Source organism: Aythya fuligula, chromosome 7 (assembly GCF_009819795.1).
Source record: "Aythya fuligula isolate bAytFul2 chromosome 7, bAytFul2.pri, whole genome shotgun sequence".
In the NCBI taxonomy this organism is placed as follows: domain Eukaryota; kingdom Metazoa; phylum Chordata; class Aves; order Anseriformes; family Anatidae; genus Aythya; species Aythya fuligula.
Window position 1 is genome coordinate 33,831,868 of NC_045565.1, and position 20,419 is coordinate 33,852,286.

Genomic DNA, 20,419 nt, shown 5'->3' on the forward strand with positions numbered 1-20,419 from the left:
ATCATGTGCAAAACCTTCCAGGGTCCTGATTTCTATTACTTTTTTCAAAATGTCTCTCCCATTTCTTTGTATCTCACAGCTAATTTCATGCCAGACCTAAAGCACTTAAATTAAGAACTTTTTTCCATATAGCTCCAAGACCTGAATTTTAACTGGACACATATAGCACATAAGGACATTGTCTTCTTCATCTGAAGTTATCCAGCGTTTCAAACTGACACCTATTGTGCTGCTCACTTTTGTAGCGCCCATTTGACACTACGGTTTATCAGGCATCTTCCACCCCTTATACAGACATATTACAGAAGTCTTTTTCAATCTCATCAGCTCTTCTAATTTTATGGTAAGATAGCAAGGTACCTTCACCCACACTGAACATTGATGTTTTATACAAGAAAAATATCTCCTTATGAGGCACATTTCTCCATCCTGGAAGACATGAAGCAAATGAAAAGCAGTCAGTTTTAATATTTTGCTGTTTAGGTACACATCTGCTTTGTACACTGTGCACTTCACAGTGAGGAACAGCTACACTTGATAGAAAGTTGGCATTATAAAACACAAGTATATATAAAGTGACATGCATATTTGATGAGTCTAAATAATAGCACATTAAGTTATAAATTAAAAAGTGTGAATTTAGTAGTTGTTGGTATAAAAAAGAACATTTATAACTAAATTTTAGGGATCTCAGTACTACCTATTCTTCAATCCTATCAAGTAAAGCCTCAAAATGGACTTATTGCTGTATAAAAAAAAAAAAAAAAAAAAAAAAAACAGCAGGAATTACGCCCAAAATGCATGGTTTAGGGGTCTGTAATCTAGGACATGACACTGGCTCCTGCATTTTAGATTGCCTGTAGGGGTTAGATTGAAAGCCCAAAGTTGCACTTGCATCAGGGCTGCCAAAAGCAATCTCTGTGGAGGAATTTCAGTCTGGGGAAGGGCAAGGGCCTTGTTTTTAATGAAACTGTGGACATCCTATTAGATATGATGCCTTTCTAGCTTCACTTCCATCTTAGGGTGAAATTCCAAGGCCTTTGTCATTTCCCTACTACCCAAAACCACGTTTCAACACACGAATGAGTTCATTTCAAAGGAAAGCCATTACAAAGAGAGCAGACACCTTGGCAGCCAACTTCCTCCCACACTCTATGCCACTGTGGTGACCTTAGACACTTTCTGCAACCCAAGCAAGGAAGGGCTGCTGCAACAGGAGTTCCAAAAACACTGATGGAGCTGGGTTAGCTTATGGGTACTACCTGAGTTCTGGCAAGCTCACTAGGAAACCAGCAGACATTCCACTTCAGAGACTTGGAGCACACACATTTCAGGTAGTTCAAGCCACTGTGGGAACACCGAGAAGCTGGATCTGGGAATGGGAAGCAGCAGGGCTGTGAGTTGGCGTTGGCAAGTCCACAACCTCAGTGCACTGCCATGGAAGGACACAGAGAGGTCATTCAGCCAGAGCCTACCACGGGCTCCTGTTCACATCCACCATCGCGTCTCATCTCTCATCACAGTCACAGCTGCCCCATCATTGCCATCAGCCGCCACTACCCAACTGGACTTGGGTTTATTTTGTTTCTTCTCGCTAGGCATCAAGCACTTCACCTGGTTGTATCCTCTTCGGGAGGGTTCCACGCTCCTTAAAACCAGTGCTTGCAAGCCACGTCCAACAGCTGCTGGAAGCCAGGTGTAACATAAATTAATAAATATTCCATGGAAAAGCTACATTAACTGCTTGCCCCTAAAGTGCTGTTTAGTGGCATGTCGGGCACAGCTGTGTAATCAAAGGATTACAGAGCTCCCTTTGCAGCGCGCCTGCTGCACTCCAGCTCCTCGGTAGCTTTCCTGTCTCCCTCGCATGTAAAAATCAAATCGAGCAACCGGGGCAGAATTGTAATCACGTCCTTCGGACAGGGAAACACAAATGAAAAGGTCGTACAGACAAACAGCCAGTGTGACCGACTGTACAACACGCTTTCTGTTAGATGCACATACAGCCCCACATATCTCTAAGAGAGTGGGTCAACAATGTTGTACATAGCCAGACAATTTTAGTGAAATTGCAGTAAGAGTGGAAAGATCAGTGTAATTCAGGCTGCTCTGAGATAAGAGCTTGTAGGAGCTCACAGATCCCATCCCCTCATGTGAATAGCTGTATTTAGACTCAAATCTGGCTCTGCAGTTCTTCAGTAAGAAAAACAGTGCACTCTGCTAGAAACATAAATAAATAAGAAAAACTAATTTGTGGGGAAAGGCACTAAAAAAAATGCTCTCTTATTGGAAATCTACCTTGTTTTTCCACTGCACTTTGGGTTCTTCCAGCTGAGCAACATAAGTCCAGCCAAGGAGTGTGGTGGAAACTCAGTTATCCCTCCCTGTGCAAGGTAAAGAGAAAAATAGGTGGGGCGAGGGAGGAGCTGAAACCTCAAGAAAGCAGTTAAGGAACTCAGCTCAAACTAGGGGAGGCTCCTAAAAACTCTCCAAGATGTTGGAAACAGCAATTCGCATCACCTGAGTTTCCAGAGCAGTGCTGAATGATTTAACAGCACATTTCCTTGCAGTTTTTAATGGCAGGATATACAGCCTTTAAGGACGTAGTAACTGCAAGAGTAATTAAGACTTCGGAGGCAGAGGGAATATATTGGTACCTATTTAAGTCATGTCTCTCTTCACCTGAATGATGTATCTGTACTGAAAGAGCACAGCTGGATGTTCCAACTTCCTAAATTGTTGTAATTTAGACAAAATCGGCCTGCTGCTGCTTGTTTGTCTCCAGAGAAAGATATGACGAACATCTTTTTTTTTGGACAATGAGCATCTGAACAACTTTTAAAACACAAAATGGAAAGGTAACACAATGCTGAGCTACAGTTTCATAAAATTTTGCTCCTTTGAGCATGTGGGGAAGTACTCAGTCATGGAAAAGTATTTAATAATGTGAAGGATCCCCTTACCAGGCAGCAGAGGAATTTTGAGAAAAAGATCCCTATTGGGTGATGGGAAGTGTAGCATCATGTTTAACAATAGCCCCATGAACTTTGGAAGTTTGCTGTCATCCACCTAGCAACTTGACCTTAAGTATAAATAAACACTTAGAGAGAGATTTTAGTACACAGTCCATGTTTAAGAACACATACAATGCCCACTGAAATCACCTGGGCTACAAACATCATCTCTGTCCACTGAAAGTCCCAGTTCTCATAGAGCTCCTGCCACAGGTTGCAGGTTATCAGGCCACAAAAAGAAAAAAAACACTTTCGGTGACACTTCACGTTTCAAGACTGTTATGAGGTGCTTGCAGGCACTCAGAGGACTTTAGCACAGAGGATAAATAGCAAAAGAATGACTTGTCAATCTCTATTATTAAAATTGTTCGTCACAGTTCATGATTATTTTTGCACAAGTGTATTTAGTTTGTCCAGAGGGCCTATGATTTCTAGCTACTTTCATTGTTTTTCTCACCATAAAAATTTGCTGTGTACATCAGACTACTTTAATTTTATAGTTACCAGTCTCCTTCTAACAAATACATCAATTCTAGACAGTAACTATATAGCAATATTTTGTAAAAAAAAAAAAAAAAAAAAAAAGTAAGAAATAATTCAACTCCAAACTTATGCTACTTCTGGACACAAATAGCACAATGGCTGTGCTGTTAATATAGTGTTAAAATATAAGCAGTATCTCATTTACCTCTCTTTGATTATGCCTTTATAATCCCATCCTTGCTAATACTGCTAGTGGATTATATAACTTATCCTTCCACTTCAACTACATGAAATAACCCAAATATGAGAGTCTGCTTCAACCTGCTCATTTGTAGTTTTCAGATAACTACTTTTTGTTTAGCAAAGAAGATAAAATCCATTACTGTCTTCCACTGCATTAGTGGAATTAAGTGTTTTGTCATGCAAATCTCCACTGTTTCATCATGTTCCTGTTCCAAAACCTCAAATAAAGCACTCTGAATTTGAGATTAGTCTTCCTGTTACAAAATTTGAACCATGAAACTATTTTGTTATTGATTTCAGAACTGCATGTTGACTGCACTTACAGACATAGGATATAAATGCCATTTAAAGGAAAAATATAAAAATAAAAAAGATTAGTTTCACTACTAAATCTTCATAGAAGTAGTTTCTTCTTTTCTGCATTCAAATTGATTTTCTTCCTTTTGGCATAAGAAGAGCCAGATGAATACTTTGACTCAATGCCCAAGAGTGAAATGGCACCAGCAGCAGAGAAGCTCTCAGGCCAAGAGATGTGTGACAACATTTTGATCAGTGACAAAGAAAACCTTAAGATATCTATTTCATTACTATTTACTGTTTATGAGTGAGTATGTATATATGTGTGTGTTTCATTATATATCAAATACTTACATCACTTTATATAAATAGCATAAATATAAGTATATATGTATAAATCCTGTAGAATACATATAAATCCTATAGATGCTGTGACCTCTCACTAAGGTAAGCTTCCCTTTTTGGCAGAGACCTAGTAGTCCCCAGTTAGTATCAAGTATGATGCTGTTCAATAAAGCAGTTTTTTACACAAATGAGCACATACAATTTTCATTCAAACCTTACAAATATTTACCCTTCACAACTAGCTCCAGCAAACTTTGGGGTTTAACCTGTAATCTGCTCAGCTAACTGCTCTGCTTTTTCCTTGGTCACTAAACGCAAAAGGCACATGTTTATTCTTCAGATGAGAACGTTTTCTGAGTGTTTTTTCCGGCCAACACGATTCAAGAAGTGAAACATTTATTATGTCATATGCAAGCAAATCAATACAAAGACGTCTTTAGGCCCAAAACCATGGAATAAGACAGAAATACATTTCCATACTGGAAAGTTTGGTGGGTGTTGAGATGCAGCACCCTAGCAATGTTGCCGTCTATCCCATTAACCTACAAACCTGGCTGTGACCACATAAGGGACTTCACCGCAGGGTACGGCTGTAGTATCACAATGAGGCAGCACAGGAAGCAACAACAACAACGAAAAGCCACCAACTCACCATGTACGACACCACCAAAGTTCAGCGAGGGGACTGTTGCTTAAGAGCCTAACCATAATAACCCGCCACCGAACCTTGACTGCATTCTCAGCAAACGCATGCCACGAAGCTATTTTTACCGGCCAACAGCTCGCGTTGAAGAAATACCCCTTTTCACCGAAAAATAAGCAGCGGCGAGCGGCAACATCCCTCCGGGGCTTAATTCTAGGGAGGATGCGGTGCGGGAATTGGGTGCAGCTCTCCGGGCGAGCCGCTCGCCGGGCGCCTGCTCCCTCTCCAGGGCGCAGCTCCCTGCGGGGTGACAGCGAGCGGCGGTCCCTTTGTCACCGTGGGGACACGCTTAGGGGGGACACCTCTCCCCACCGGCCGAGCCCCGGGGGTGCAGCCCCTCGTGTCCCCCCCAGATATCCCCGGGAGGATGGAGGCTCGCCAGCCTTCCCCTCGGAGCAAAGCGGGGCAGCCCGAGGTGTCCCCGTGGAAGCCCCGCGGTGCCGCCCAACTTCCCGCAAAGTGCTGCCGCCTCCAAACTTGGGGAGCAGGCGGTCGGAGAGCCCCCCCGGAGCCGGCTCAGCCTGGCTCAGCTGGGCTCAGCCTTACCTCGGCTCCGCACCGCTCCGCACCGCGCCGGGAGGCGCGCCCGCCGCTCTGCTCGTCCTCCCATCCGCGCCCCTGCGGGGGGAAGGAGGAGGAGGAGGAGGAGAAGGAGGAGGAGGAGGAAGGGGAGGAAGGGGAAGGGAGGGAGGGAGCAGCCCCGCGCCGCTCCCCGGCCGCGCTGCGCAGCCCGGGAGGAGGCGTGCTCGGCTCCGCTGGGGTGGGGGGGGCTCCGGCTGTGCCCCCCCAGCGCACACACCCCCAGAAGCACCGCACACACCCCCAGAAGCACCGCACACACCCGCACCCAGCCGGCTCCGGGTCCCGCTGGGCATCGCCCCCCGCCGGGAGCGGCGCAGCATCGGCTGCAGCCTCGGCTCGCTGGGAGCTCCCGGCAAGGCCTCTCCCGGGGGATGCTGCGGGGATCCCGCCTGTCCCACCGGGACGAAGGGTGTCCCACCGAGGAAGGCGGCGGCCCCAGTCGCGGAGTGGGGGCAGGAGGAGGGAGACCCGAGGATCCCGAGCGGGTCCCGCAGCCCAGCTTCAGGTTTGTAACAGCAACAGCACAAACGCTGGCTAGGAAGGCAAAATCTACCGCTCCGATAGCGCACGGTTCATCCTCCGTCAAGAGGACCCCACCGTGTAGACATAAGTAGATGTGTTTATCTGAACGAGCAGTCTGCTTTAGTAAACCATCCGCACAACGTCTGCTTGCTCCTGCGGTGCCACGGCAGAGCTGGGTGCCACGCTCGCAGGGCTCGCCTTATCTGAAGTTGTGCAGCTGTGCCTGCCCTAGCCAAGGTCTGGGTGTTAGCACACCGCAGGAGGAAAGCTCTCTGTACCCCTTTCTTACCACTAAGGGAAGCCACTGTCGGGTTTCAGTCTGCATGGGTAGTGCTCAGTGACTTCATTGCTAACATGTCGAGGTAACAAAGCATGAGCTAAGTATGAAAATACTGGGTTTAAGAAGATTTTCCCTTCATAAATCCAACTTTAGTTATAGCTTTCAGCAGCATCTCAAAGAAAAAAATCATGGGAATCCCTTTTGAAGTGAAACCATATATAACTTAAAAGTAGAATGCAAAACAGCTTCCAAACTACAGCTGTGACTGGGAGCCAAACAGAATTCAAATACACCTGCAAGATCACATACAGATAACTAAGAGACTGACTTAAAAACACGCATCCACAAGTTTCCTACATCGTAGTGTATGTGAGCTCTGGATGGATCAGAGAGCCTCAGCTAAGTCTGAACCTCACCGATTTCTCACCTTAAAATCTTCTCAGAATAAAACAGCTGACTGGGTGAAATCTGGGACTTCTGAAATATTCACACGTATTCAGTGTTTCTGCTCTGGGTTAAATATACTGCCCTCCAAAGCCTTTTTAGGCCTCATGGGATGCTCTGAATAGCAATTACGCTTAGCCAGATTTCTGCATAATTATACTCCCTTCCTTCCTTTCTACATATTTAAGAAAAAGAATCAAAGAAACTGTCATGAAAACAAGATCTTCATTCTCTGGGGAATGAGCTGCTCACCCCACTCCCCACCAACTATCAGCTGGAGCAAATATCTTCATGCAGTGTCCACCAGCAGTAGCTTCCAGACAGTCCATAAAGTTTCTGTCTACTCATCTCACAGGCACTTGCAAACTGTCTTCAACATTACCCAGTGAGATGGGGAGGGAAATCCAAAATGTTTTGACATATTAAATCACTCTCCAGCAATGAATTGTGTTATTGTGGACAATTACAGTCAGAAAAAAAAAAAAAAAAAGAGCAGTCAAAATAGATAATCTTTAAAATTAAGGTTGGGATTTAATTCTCGTGATTCAAGATGTTTAAAGAAGGAAGAAATGAAGAAATTAAACAGAGAAATCATAGGAAAATTGTCCCTGACTATATTGTCTTTCGGAAAAAAAAAAAATAGCTTCTGACCCCCACCTCTGTAGATACGATTTCTGTTTACTCTGCAACATAGAAAGGATCATCTTGCTTTTAAAACATGTTTGAACATATTTGTAAGCTCTAAACAGGCTTATCAAGTCATCAAGTGAAAAGAAAAAAAAAAAAAAGAAAAAAAAAAAAGAAACATGGGAGCACAGATGCATGAATACAGAAGGTGATTTTTTAATGCATGAGAGTCCTGCTTTATTGCTACTGATCACTGTTTGGGGCAGACCCCTGGTGAAGAGGTCTAGTGGCTGGGTTTGACAGGAGCAGAACTGCACATTTACAGCCAGAGTTAACTCCGGGATAAACAAATCAGATTGTGTCCTCAGAGCACAGCTGTAATGGGATGCTAATCCGGGGAAATGGACTGTTCTTCCTCTGTGTGCCTGCTACAGCATCAGCATCTTGAGGCTATTCTCACAACGAGGGCAGAAATGCTGATGTGTCTGCTTGGCGTTCACTCTCTCCCACCCTCAAACACTGGAGGAAGAAGTCCATTCCCCACAACAGCCCCAGAGACTTTTGCTTCCCACTCCTGCTGCTTTTGGGGTGTCCTTTTCCCATGACCTCCCATCTCCAGGCCCAGCTTTCCAAAAGCTTTCTCAAGGGATTTTTCCACATGGTACCAGCATAAACTAATGCCCTCAGATTAAATCTTATCTCACCAGAACCTGATGTGGGTTATGGCAGGAAAAGCAAATAACATCCCCAAAGAGCTTCTGTCCCCCTTGTGCTGTGAGTTGCGAGGAGCAAACAGAAAAGCCAAGTCCCTCCGAAGCAGCAGGTTCAGCACAGGGAAGCAAAGGGGGAGCTGGAAGCAAATCATGTCCTGCGTGGGGACCTCTGAATGGTTGCAGGGAGTTTCCGTGCAGTAAGTCCAAAAAACCACAAGGTGCTATATACAGCGTGTGTAGCACTTTTAGGCATTACACTGCTATGCTGCTGATCGGCTTTGCTGGGCAGAGGCATGGCAAAACCTAATTTCACGCAGACATTCAATCCTGTTGAATGCACGGCTGCTTTCTAAGACAGACTGGGGTTAGGGCTGCAGTGCTGTCAGGCTTGCGGAGACTCTTCCAGCACTTCTTCCAGCTCTGAGGCCAGGTTCGGAGCTCTAAGTTGGTGCTAGTAGAAAATTAGAGAAAGATTTATTCTTCTTTGTGGACTGTTTTCCCATTAAAGTGTTGGTACAGTTCTCGCTGGAATTAATGGAATGTGTACGTCGTAAAGAAATGCATTATTACTTTTATTTTCCCCGTGGTATCCTGGCAACAGACACATTCTTAAAATTCAGATCACTGATTTCATGTCTTTATACATCCTTTGGTGCTGGGGATAGGGTATATCAACCTTCAAATAACTCCGAACACTTAGTTTTTTTTACACTTTCCCCAACTTGCCACTGCTTCTTGGCTCATAAATCCCTGGATTGCATCTGGGAGTCCTTTCTCAGTCTTTAATTGAAGACAACGGGATTTTTCCAAGAACAGGCAATAATTGATACTGAAACAGGATTAGATAAATGTGTCAGAATTCGTTTTCCCACAAATGGTCTGTTAGATTTAATGATGTGTACTCAGAGCCAGTTTCCCTTTGACTAACACCATCCTTTTATCCCAAGCTGTATGTCCTTCAGCACCCTAAATTATTCCTTTTTATTTGTGATATTTATGCCCTCCAAGTACTTGTTGAAGGGTATCATTTCCCTCTTAGTCATCATTTAGCCAAGTGATACATATTAAGTCCCTTTAATCTTCGCTCATAACTCAGTCTCTTCAGACCCTTAATCATTTTTATTGCTCTTCTATGAATTCCTTTCAATTTGTCTGCATCTCTCTGGCAATGAGGTACCCAGAATTTAATGCTGTATTTTAGGCATGCTCTCCCTGCAGCAATACAAAAGAAGATGTTACCTCCTGCTACTTTTATCTACCACCCATTTAACAATATGCTGGAATCGCAAAATAGCCAGGAATCAATTAAAATAGATTTTAAATGGTTCAGTGCTCAGAATTACCATAATGCTTTCATGGCACCACATGCAACAAGGAGGCTTGGAGCCGATTGAAGCCTGCTGCTTTTGGAAATACATGTGTTTAACTTCTAGGGCAAGCAACGTTTTTCAGCCTGGTGCGTGCACAGCTCTGTGATTCCCTAAAGGAATCTGAATGAGGAGTTAAGAGTTAGAAGATAAATGAAGATGGGTTCAGATTGGCAGCAGAAATAGCTCACGTGTGCTGATGGCCAGGGGGTTTCACACTGCTCCTCCAATAACTCTCAACACCAACCAAGGGCTCTTTGCAGCTGTGGAACAACTACATGAGCCAGCAACCAAGGGGCTTGGTGTTAGGTTGGTTCAGTCTCTTATTTGAATTATTTGTATTAACGCAGAGAAAAAAAAAAAATCTTTGGCAATCTGTAACACATCATGAGCTTTGATTATAGAAGGACTACAGGAAGTTAAGCCAGACTAAATGGGGAAAGATGCTCCAAGACACCACAGATCTCTACTAAAACTCTCCGGTGGCTTCTCTGGCACCAGTTGCATGTAGCTCCTGGTTCAAAGCACACACTGCTACCTCTGAAGGAGGATGGAAGAGTGTTGCCCTTGGAGGTGTTTAATTTCTGCTACTGAGCAATCTTCACCCCTCTGTGTCATACATTTAAAATGTCACTTTTCCAGATATATGCTGTATGGTCACTTATTTCAACACTGTGCCTGTGGTAAGGGATTGTAGATCACTGGGACATTTTGTGTGCACTCCCCTGCCCAGGGTTTCTCTTTTCATGTCATTTATTCTTCTTCCTTTATCTGATAAATTCAAAAAGAAGATCAACTGTATGGACTGGCCTTTAGTTGCAACAGAAATCCTATGTATGAGGAGAAAACCCCATACCTGTATAAGAAAGGATCCAAGAGGTTCTCCAGGGGTCCCTTTGACCTTGTAAGGAGTTGTTACCCGGCCACTCTGAGGGTAAAGGGGCCAAAATCTGAAGCCAGACTTGCACTAAAGCTTTTGCAAGCCCTGCTTTTAGCCTCAGGCAGCTAGCATTCCCTGAGGGTGCCTGCTTCAGGGAACAGCATGGTCAGGGGCTGTTCCCATAGGCATGAAGTCACTGATGAGGTCAACGCATGAGATCAGCCCTCTTTTAGGAGAAGAGAGTTCAGTTGTGCAACGATGGCTCTTGCCAGGCTTCCTTCCCTCAGGACCAGACGATGGGCCCTGACCTTGTCCAGCTGTGGGGTGATGCATTGCCAGGCACACTTATGCTAGATTAGCTTTCGTTTTAGAAACACAAATAAAGTCATTTAACTTCCTAGATGTCATATGAAAAATAACAAGCTGGATCAACTCTTTACCTTCTAAGTTACAAAAACCATTATTACAAAGATAAATCACATACCTTCTTGCTGACATACTGATAAATGTTTTCTTCAAGTGCTATTCTTTATGTTAATTTCAGGGAAAAAAATGAATATTCCTTTTTTCCTTCCCCCTTCCCCTCGCCTTTTTTTTTTTTTTTTTTTTTTTTTTTTTTTTACCCTGTGTCAGACTTTGTTATGGAGTCATTTCAATTTGTAGTCCTTCTTCCAGTACACCTGCAGCAGTAGAACTGGTAAACACTTTCTTATGTTATCATTTTTATTGTCTGCCGTAGTTGCAACTGAATTCTTACTTCAAGAGGAATGATAGAGGTGGCAGAAGACAGAGAAGTAAAATTCAATCTGCCTCATACAAGCTAAAGAAATAGCATGGGAGGGCTGAATTTCATACATATATTATCTATTCTTATTACATATTTTTCAGCGATAAGTTTCTATTCACATAGTTAAAACACTGCCATGCTCAGATCTGTAAGGAGTCTTTTGGTTTCTCCTCACATGGGTTACTTCTTGTCTCCCAGTGCCTAAAAGCTGAAGCTTAGCAGCAGAGCTTCTGCACACTGGTAATATCTTGCTGAATCAGGCACTTTGGTGCAAAGCCAATTTCTGTGACTCCTGTGGTCTCGCATGAGAAATTACTTTTGTTGAATAAGCGTTGACCATTTAATACACAGTGCCGTGCCCGTGACTCACCGTATATTCTAAGAGCACTTTCAGATATCTTGATACTGTCTCTGTATTTTACAGCCTAAACATATTCTCCAGAGATTTATTCATCTTTGCATTCCTTTTCACATACACACTTCCAGGGGTTTTACGGGAGGGGGCAGGGAGGGAGCCTTTCCTCTGCAGGCATCTCACCTAATTTAGCACAGTCCTGTCTTTTCCAGTTCACCCACCTGCAAAATGGGAATAATAATAAGCACTTAAGGGAGAGGATTCACATGTCTAGCTTGAGACCTCTAATGTTAGGCTCTCCAGAGGCTCAGCACAGAGAAATAGCTTCTAACTCAGATGCTTTGAATGCCTTCTAATGGAGCCTGCTTCTCTCTGCTGATGTTAAGGGAGGTAAGTTCTCAGCTCAAGCACCCCTACATCAGACACTTCAGTTTTACACACAAAGCCAGACAGTGTGAGCATCCTCTCTCATTCCTCATCCTGCAATCATCTCCATGCTCTGCTTTCCACTGGTGAGCAATCTGATTAACTCAGTGGTTTTCCACGAATGCAAAGCTGATCAAGTTGCAGGAAGAAACTCTTGCATACCCCCCAGTGATCAGCGAGGGTGAATGAATTAGTATTTCAACAGCACTTTAAATGTGCTAAGCACGGTGAAAGTGCTATTAATTTTCAGTATGGTCAGTCATTATTATTCATTAGTGGTTAGAGCAAACTACCAAGAATCGAGATCTTTGTGTTTCAGTCTCAAGACTGCAACTGTGTGATATTGAATAAGTCACTTTTCTTCTCTTGTCCTCATTTTTCCTGTCATTAGGATATCTGCCTCATTCTTAAATGTAACGTGAACCTTAATTAGATTTGAAAAGAGCTTTGAGAACTTCTAGTGAGCAGTGAAATATTAATATCAAGCATAACTACACAGCAGATGAGACTGAGGGACAGTCTCACTCCTCTAGAAAGAGCTAGCACCAGTGCTATGGAGCACTTCAATGTCCTCTGAACCTTATCCAGAAATATTGAGGGCAGAAAAGCACACCGAGCCAGTTCTATTCAAAGTGAGAGTCAAGAAACACCACTGGGGAACTCAGACTTGGAAAACCTGCAACTCTACTGCTGTTCTTCTAGTTGCAGAGGCAAACTGCCCATTGGTATACACAAATGGATATTTAGGCATCTAAATATCCACTCCTGGCCACAGAAATACATTTTGTGAGTGTGTTTCACATAAAAGTACTGGCAAAGAAATCAATCTTCATTTCAGAAAATCTCCTCTTTGCTGTTCAGAGTCTTTGTGTTGATTATATGAATTAAATTCACATTACAAATGAGCTTCATGTCCCCGAAACTAATGTGCTTTGCTCAAGAACCAAGACTTTCTGCATTTCATCATCATTCTGTTCATTAATGATTTGGCTTTCCTGGCAATCTTGAGATATGTTTATTTCCCTGGAGTGTTTCTGGATGGTAAAATTATTGTGTTAGTTGTGGGCAATTGATGCTGTATTGACTCACCAAGGTTATATTGCTATATTTAATAACACTGTTTGGGAACCTGGCCACCTTTCTCCACACCTCTGGTTGTCTCAGTACCCTGTGGCCATTATTAATTTAGTCAATTCATTTTTATCCTTAAGACAGTGGCTGCCAGCTTCTGACTGCTTGAAAGCATAACAGCAGGACAAAATAAAGAAAAATGACAGTGACATAAATAGTAGTGAGAGGTCTTAGTGTGCATTTTATGGACTGTGGTAAATCAGAGTGGTGCAGAAAGACAGATTAGTAATGCCAATGTAGGGAGGTGAACGAACATTCTGGAACCTACATTGTCCTGTAAAATACAACTACATTTCCTTTATACCCAAGGCTAGTAACACTGTCATAATGGTGCAGAAAACAGGGCTATGTTGAGAGCTAGGTCAAACTCTTGCACTATTCATTAAGTGCTTCAGAGGTCATTGAATTAGTACAAGAGCCCACAGTGGTACACCACATTTTCTTACTAACTTCTTTATATCTATGGGTCAAGATAGAGAAATATATTATTCTAGGCTATCAAGTTCAATCAAGTCTCCTTCATTTTGAATCTCTCATAACATCTGGCACCAGCAGTTTGCTGATATTCTCCATCCCATTGTAAATCCCAGATACCTACACCAAACTGGAAAGCCAAGCCCAAATATCTGAGATGAGTTGCATATCCACGTGAATATGGTCTTTGTCAAGGTATTATTATCACAGTGAGTGTTTTGGATAAATCTGCACAGTTAATGCAGATTTTCTGAGAATCTGACCTCAAGCTTCCCTCCATCAAAAGACTGCACTGAAGGAATATTAATGCAACATCAGGCTTGACATTTGCCATCTGTTCAACCAGAAAACTCTAAAGTTAAGTTCACTATAAGATCCAATGTTTGGCTTCTGTACAGTCGCTATCTGTAGTATTTTACACTACTGTTTATTCTATTAAATTTATGCCTTAGTGTGTAAAAACGTCCACCGACCATAAAAGCAAATGAGCAATGTGAGAGTTCTGTGTAGTAAGGACAATAACTTAAAATTATCAGATTTTGTAGACATAAAAATTGTAAGGCTTAAGCTTACATAAGCTCTTGGTTTTTGAATTTAAGATATTCATGCTTAGTATTTGAAAAATTGCAATATCTTTATTCCTTCTGACTGCACTTTCAGCACTTTGGCTTAACTCTCATTTTAGACTAAGAAAGCACCATGTGTTTGAGAGCTCTTTGTTCAGAATAGATTATTCTCTCTGTTGTGGAAGATACTACTACTTGGTATTAATTGCTTCTATAGCTGTTTTTAGGTCAGCACAGCATATACTGGGAAAAAAAAAATCGTAAAAAAAAGAAAGATTTGGTTCTCAGTTCTATGTGCTCTCAATCTCAAATTCAACCTTCATATGAACAAAGAAAAATGTTTGGGAAATATGGAGGGATGCAAAAATCTCTTTATTTGATCATTTGGTGGTGACTATTAAAAAATAAAAAATAAAATTGAAATTACGTAATGTAAGAAGGAGCAAACTTTCATTTGACTCATTTAATAAATGAGTACTACAATACATTTGCTTCCACAAAGATTTATTTTCTGGTAGGTTGCAACTGCAGGATTTTTTCCCCTTGTCCACAACTTCCAGTGCTTCATACCAAGCAAGGAGACCTCTAAAAATCATAGATGTGTCTCCTGCAGTAACAGAGATCAAATGAACAGACTCTTTAGAGCCAGCCCAGTGCCTCTGGGCCATGCCAGACCAACTGCTCATGCCTTGTGCAGCTGGGCCGGAGACGTGCGGCCGGTCGGACACATCCCACGCCGCCTGAACCGGCTGCACCCTCGCAGATCACCCGCAGACAGGATGTCTGAGCCTTCCTGGAAGCTCGCGGCTCCCTGGGTGTGAGGCTGTCCCCAGACATGACCCTGGCTTTGCTTTATCTTACAGTGCAAGACCAAATTCGTGTGCAGCCCTGGCCAAGCAGTGATGAAGCTGCTGTGCCACATCCTGGCAGCAGCTCAGGTAGGTAAGGCAGCTCTGCTGGCATGCAAACAGTAGGGAAGAACAATCAGAAAGGATATGGAAAGCTGCTTGGGTGAGACGATGCAGAACTGTCTAGAAAGGCTGCTTTAGCACCGTTGGCTGCTATAGCACCATTGCTATTTCTCTTCTGGATCAAAAAAAGAAATGTCAGTCTGACCCGTATGCTGGGATTCCTGCAGAACCCCCAAAGACCTGTATACCTGCTGGCAGAGAAATGCACATATGGTGTCTTCATTCAGTCACGGCAGTGAGGCAGCAGAACCACCTCGGGGAAGAACTGGGGCTGAGTAGATATTTTTAGTAAAACAGACTATGCTGATCTGTAAAAGAAAATAACCATTTTACTGTGCCATGGTTACAGCTAACTTTATTAATATTCATTTTCATTTGCACTAGTGCAAAGTCATTAAAGTGATGAGAGTGTTATCTTTGTAACACTAAGTATTTATTAAATGTGTGCACAGTGACTACTGGTAATATGACAAAGCACTACAAAGTAGAAAGCAATGAAACCCCTAGGCAGAGTAATAAATATTCCTGGATCTTTTTATTCCTCCCAACAATTTTGCAGTATAAAAAAGGCAAGATAACAATGAAGGCTTGAACTCACTTATCAGAATTTGCAAGTGCTGCAAGTGCTTATCCTCAGCAAAAGCTCTAGGAGTCCATTTCTAGAAAATGATTATGGCCTGCCCTTTTAGCAAGAAAGTGCCTTGCTGTTTTTGTTTAATTAAACTGCCACTGTCAATTACAACCTGCAAGTAGCCAAGAAGTATTGACGCTGAACTTCGCGGGGCACTCTGCAGTCACCAGGGCATTGTGAACTTGCTCTGCACTCTGTGCACATTTCTTGAAAGCTGGAGTTGTGCTGCAAGATAAAACTCTCCGCTCTGCTCTATCTTCCACTTCTTTCAAGGAAACAACACCGATCCATAGCTGATGTGACAGCATTGATTGAAATATCGCCATTTCCGTCCCGAGTTGCAATATTTGCTTTCCTCTCCAACAGTTCATGTTTGTCAGCCCTTTCCTGTTGTCATAGCGAGGGCTTCCTCCGGGGCTGCAGCAGGATGCTGCCTGCTCGCACCGGGCTGTCGGAGATGGGGAGTTCCACCCACGGCTGGAGCAGTGCCCTGGGTACGTCCTGCCAAGATCAGGCGCTCCTCTTCCTCATTTCCACTTTTGCAGCAGAATCTGGATTTATCCCTGTTTGTTTTTTTTCAGAAGTGGCTAGCTGTGTGCTCAGCTGTTTACCCAGCCTCCAGAGCCTGCAGCCACACAAAAGCACGGCGTTGCCAACACAAAGCAACACAAAGAGCTGTCCTTTCCTTTCCGCTAGGGCTGTCCAAAGAAGCAAGCACACACCATGTCCCCACGGCACGGCTGGAGACTTCCCACCGCCGAGCTGCCGTCGGTCTCGGCAGCTGTTGCTGCGGGACAAACGGTGAGTTGGTTTCCTCTCCAACTGGCCACCGGCTAAGCCACAGCTCCTGGTGCTTTCTGCTGTAGGCAAGATGAAAATGTGACCTCTCGTCAACTTTTTGGGCCAACACCATCTTACACACACTTCAACTGGGAGATGCAGCCGGGGGATGCAGCTTGGTTATTAGCTGCTCCAGATGTCACCTCTCTCTATCAAAGTTTCCCAGAAAAGGCCAGAAAAGGGCCCAATGCTAGCAAAAAAAAAAAAAAAAAAAAAAAAAAAAAAAAAAAAAAAAAAGACATGAGGACAAGTATTAGTGGCCCTAATTGGCCTTAATATGATCTTAGAGTATTTGGATACAGTCTCTGACCAAAGTAGCTGAATTGTCAGGAAGATGCAAGCTCCACTGACCAGTCTTCAACTTTTTTGGAGCATAACTTTTCTGTAGGGAACCTTTTTCCATGGAGTTGAAGGTTGTCTCCGCTTTCCAGTGGACATCCATAATATCATTGCTCCCATTGTTCACAGAGGGTATTTTGGCAAGTGTTCACCAAAATAATCCTTTCTGCCGCTTCCTGCCCTGAGAGGAGCAAACCCCAATGACACCCCGTGGGTGGGATATAGAGCTGGGAGGAGATGGGATGGTAAACACTCTTAAGGTTGCACTGGATATGGGACATGATGAGATGGTCCCAGACCCAGGGAGAAGCTCAGCCCAACCAGTTGATCATGACTGCATTTCCAGCACCGCCACCCACACCATTTGCATAAGTACCTTGAAAACACTGCTCCACTACGTATTTTCTAAATAATATTAACTTTACTTTTAAGGTTCTGAATAGCTTTTCTTGTCCTTTTGCCATTTCAGGTATTATGCTTATTTTAAATCTGAGATGTTATTTCAAATAATAAGAACATGAACACAATAAAACAGAGGTGACAGAGCCACAGCTAAAATGACACATTTATTTTGTGTCCCAGGTGCCTTCACTTTTTCCTTACTATTTGAATTCTCTCTTCGCTTCATATTACAGATTTAGCTTTCATCTGTTCTGGCAGAATCAACAATCTTTTATAAAAGTTCTTTTCAGAGTGAGCCATTTTTGTGATAAGAACTAAAATGGTATGGAGAGAGGATTTGGATTATTTGTGTGTGACTAGACTATTGATCTCCCAGCTTAGAAAATGAAAAATATAATGAAATGAGTGTGATTTATAAACTTGACCAAGTGGAAGGGGGGTCAGGATGACGCCAAGCACAGGTCAAATATGTGTGTGATTCTGCAGGGACTCCTACCATCTCAGAAAATCAAGTTCAGGTGTTTGTAGGACATAAATTCAGCTTCTTGAACTCACTGGAGACCTGCTTTTCTACAGGGAACATTCTCAGCATTTGTAATTTACCTCACTGAGATCACCTACAAGATGGCATTGCATTCTGGCTTGCCAAGGGCAATTCCTGCCTTGAACACCTCCATCCATAGCCCTTGCTGACCAAAACCCAGTTTTGTTCCCAACTGTTTGACCAGGTCCCTTCCCTCAAGGAGGGTGGAGGAGTCATGGAAGTTTCCAAACTGAACTTCATATTTTCTGCAGTGAATATGTGCCTATTGCTGGCACAAAGTCTACACACCTCAGTGCCAGCTTCTCAGACCTCTTCTCATCTCCACCAACACTTGGCTTGTGGTAGAAATCATGAGGCAGATTGGTCCAGGGGAAAATGGCATGCCTGACTGACAGTGTGCTGGGAAATTTTTTCTTCCTTTTTCTACTGAAAAACATTCTTCCTTCCTTAAGAATCTAATTAGTGGCCTAATTACCACCCCATTTTATGCCCTAGCTGGCCTTTGCTGGCTCGTTCTCTGGGTCTGCCTTCCGTTGTCAATATAATTTTGTGCCTTGGGTCTGCAAGGTCTGCTCTACTTCCTCTGTGCATTGAAACATCTCCACGGTCTGGTCAATGGTTATTTTTATTCTGTACTCTGACAAAATTGAACTGTGAAAGGACTGTAAATTTTCAACCTCAAGAGGCTCTTCATTAAGCAACAAATAACTCTCGGCACCTACTTGATATTATCCTCCTGTTAGCTGTTTGTCACGCGATGTGCCTTCCTCCCTACCCAGCCTGGTGTGTCAGTTCCACTCAGCTGACAGAGCTGCTGCATGCCAAATAACTGTAAATTATATCATGTTTTCCAATCTTCTGACTTTAATATGAAAGCAGTAGCCCTGTTCTTATCCTCGTTGAATTTGGTTCAAAGTCTTTTGCTATCTCATCATTATTTTCAGATGTCAACAAGCAATGTTCCACAGAACCAGATCCTCATACTACCATACAAGAATATCTTTTAATGGCTTAAACACCACCACTCTTGCTAATGGCATTTCCACACCAGGAGATGCTGTCCAAAATAATGAACTGCATTTGATGCATGTGCTTGTGCTCCACTTCTGATGTTGTCCCACTAGGATGTCCACCAACCAGGGTGCCTTAAGCTTCGGGATCTACCTAGTCAGTTTGTGCTCCAGCTCCATGAATCCTGCCTGCCCTTGTGGCAAGTGACTTCCCAGCTCTCTGATATGTGCATTATCAATTTTCAAGACACAGTATGTCTAAAAGCCAACCACCACACTGGAAAGTATGTCATAAAACAAATATTCCTTTCCTGCTGAAATGCATTATTAAAGCCTCTACTCCATAAATCCCAAGTAGATAACACTCTCCATGGCACCTTGTAAAATAAGCAATTTTCTGCTACCAAGGAAACAAATTCTTTTTCTCAGTCATATCTAAACTCCACCAACATGGTGACAGACATAACATTGCTTCTGAGTTTGTTTTTGACAGCCTCATACATTTCTAACTCTGTCAGCAAGAACAAATGCATGAAGCTTTTCACGTAAAAGGGCTCCGAAGCAAAATGGGCTTTCTGGGACCTGTTTCACCCTTGTCTTTATCAGACATTATTCCCTAACATTTCTCACCATTTCTGCTACTGCTTCATTGCAAGAGCAAGGTAGAATTTAAGCGGTGAGATCACTTGCTTGCAAATGCAGAGAGAGCTGTCTTTTGAACAAGGGAATGAGGCTGGGATTAGAAAGTAGACACCCGAGGCTCCCAGAAATATGCTTTTTCACTAATAAAACATCAGCGTGAAGCTGACTGCATATCATATCCCACAGACACTGCTGGGGCAGAAACAAGGAACATCTGCCTGCTTTACCAAACAGCTTGTTCTTGCACGGGATACCATGGCACAAGGGCTTTAAATACCAGCAGACTCAACAGTATTCATGGAAAATTCTCTTAAAATGCTGTTAATGTATGAGAAAAGCAAGCTGCAGGACACAGTTACAGCTGTGTGTAATGCAGCAGTTACAGCCCTTGCTAAGACAGGCATGGAGAACTGCAGTTTTGCAGCAGCAAACCAATATGACATATCAATTTTTACTACACTTACTAGTTTCCATCAGAAAATGTTAACTTTTTATTCCAGTTTGAAGTGAGAAGAAATAATGGAATTCCAACATTTGCCTACAAAATGAAACTGCTATTTTCTAAATAGTTCTAATCAGCTACCAAGACATCTGAAAATAAAATCTTATTTTCACCCATTATGAGTCTATGCAGGTATACAAATCCATTTCTCAGAGTGAGAGATCTTTGAGATCATTCATTTCAGAAAGCTATGTAATATCTCTCTCTTGTGCTCATTCCTAGCACAATCATGAGAGTTAACTTAGCAGTTCATTGTTATTCTTCTGTTCTTCGGTGCATAGAGTGTATCTCCCAGGTAT

General features: G+C 43.0%; 1 protein-coding gene across 3 annotated transcripts in view; it reads right to left on the bottom strand.

The window, feature by feature from the left end:
- Positions 1-5,690, bottom strand: part of CHST15 (carbohydrate sulfotransferase 15) — a 46,191-nt gene extending 40,501 nt beyond the window's left edge. Inside the window, exons 1-2 of one of the 3 annotated variants that reach the window (XM_032191444.1) lie at positions 1,615-1,638; positions 1,263-1,372 (exon numbers count right to left, since the gene is read on the bottom strand). The gene's annotated coding sequence lies outside the window, so the exon portion shown is untranslated. Of the gene's footprint in view, positions 1-1,262; positions 1,474-1,614; positions 1,639-5,631 lie in introns of those variants that run through there. The other 2 variants (XM_032191442.1, XM_032191443.1) reach the window with 2 other exon arrangements.
- Between the last annotated feature and the right edge of the window lie 14,729 nt (positions 5,691-20,419).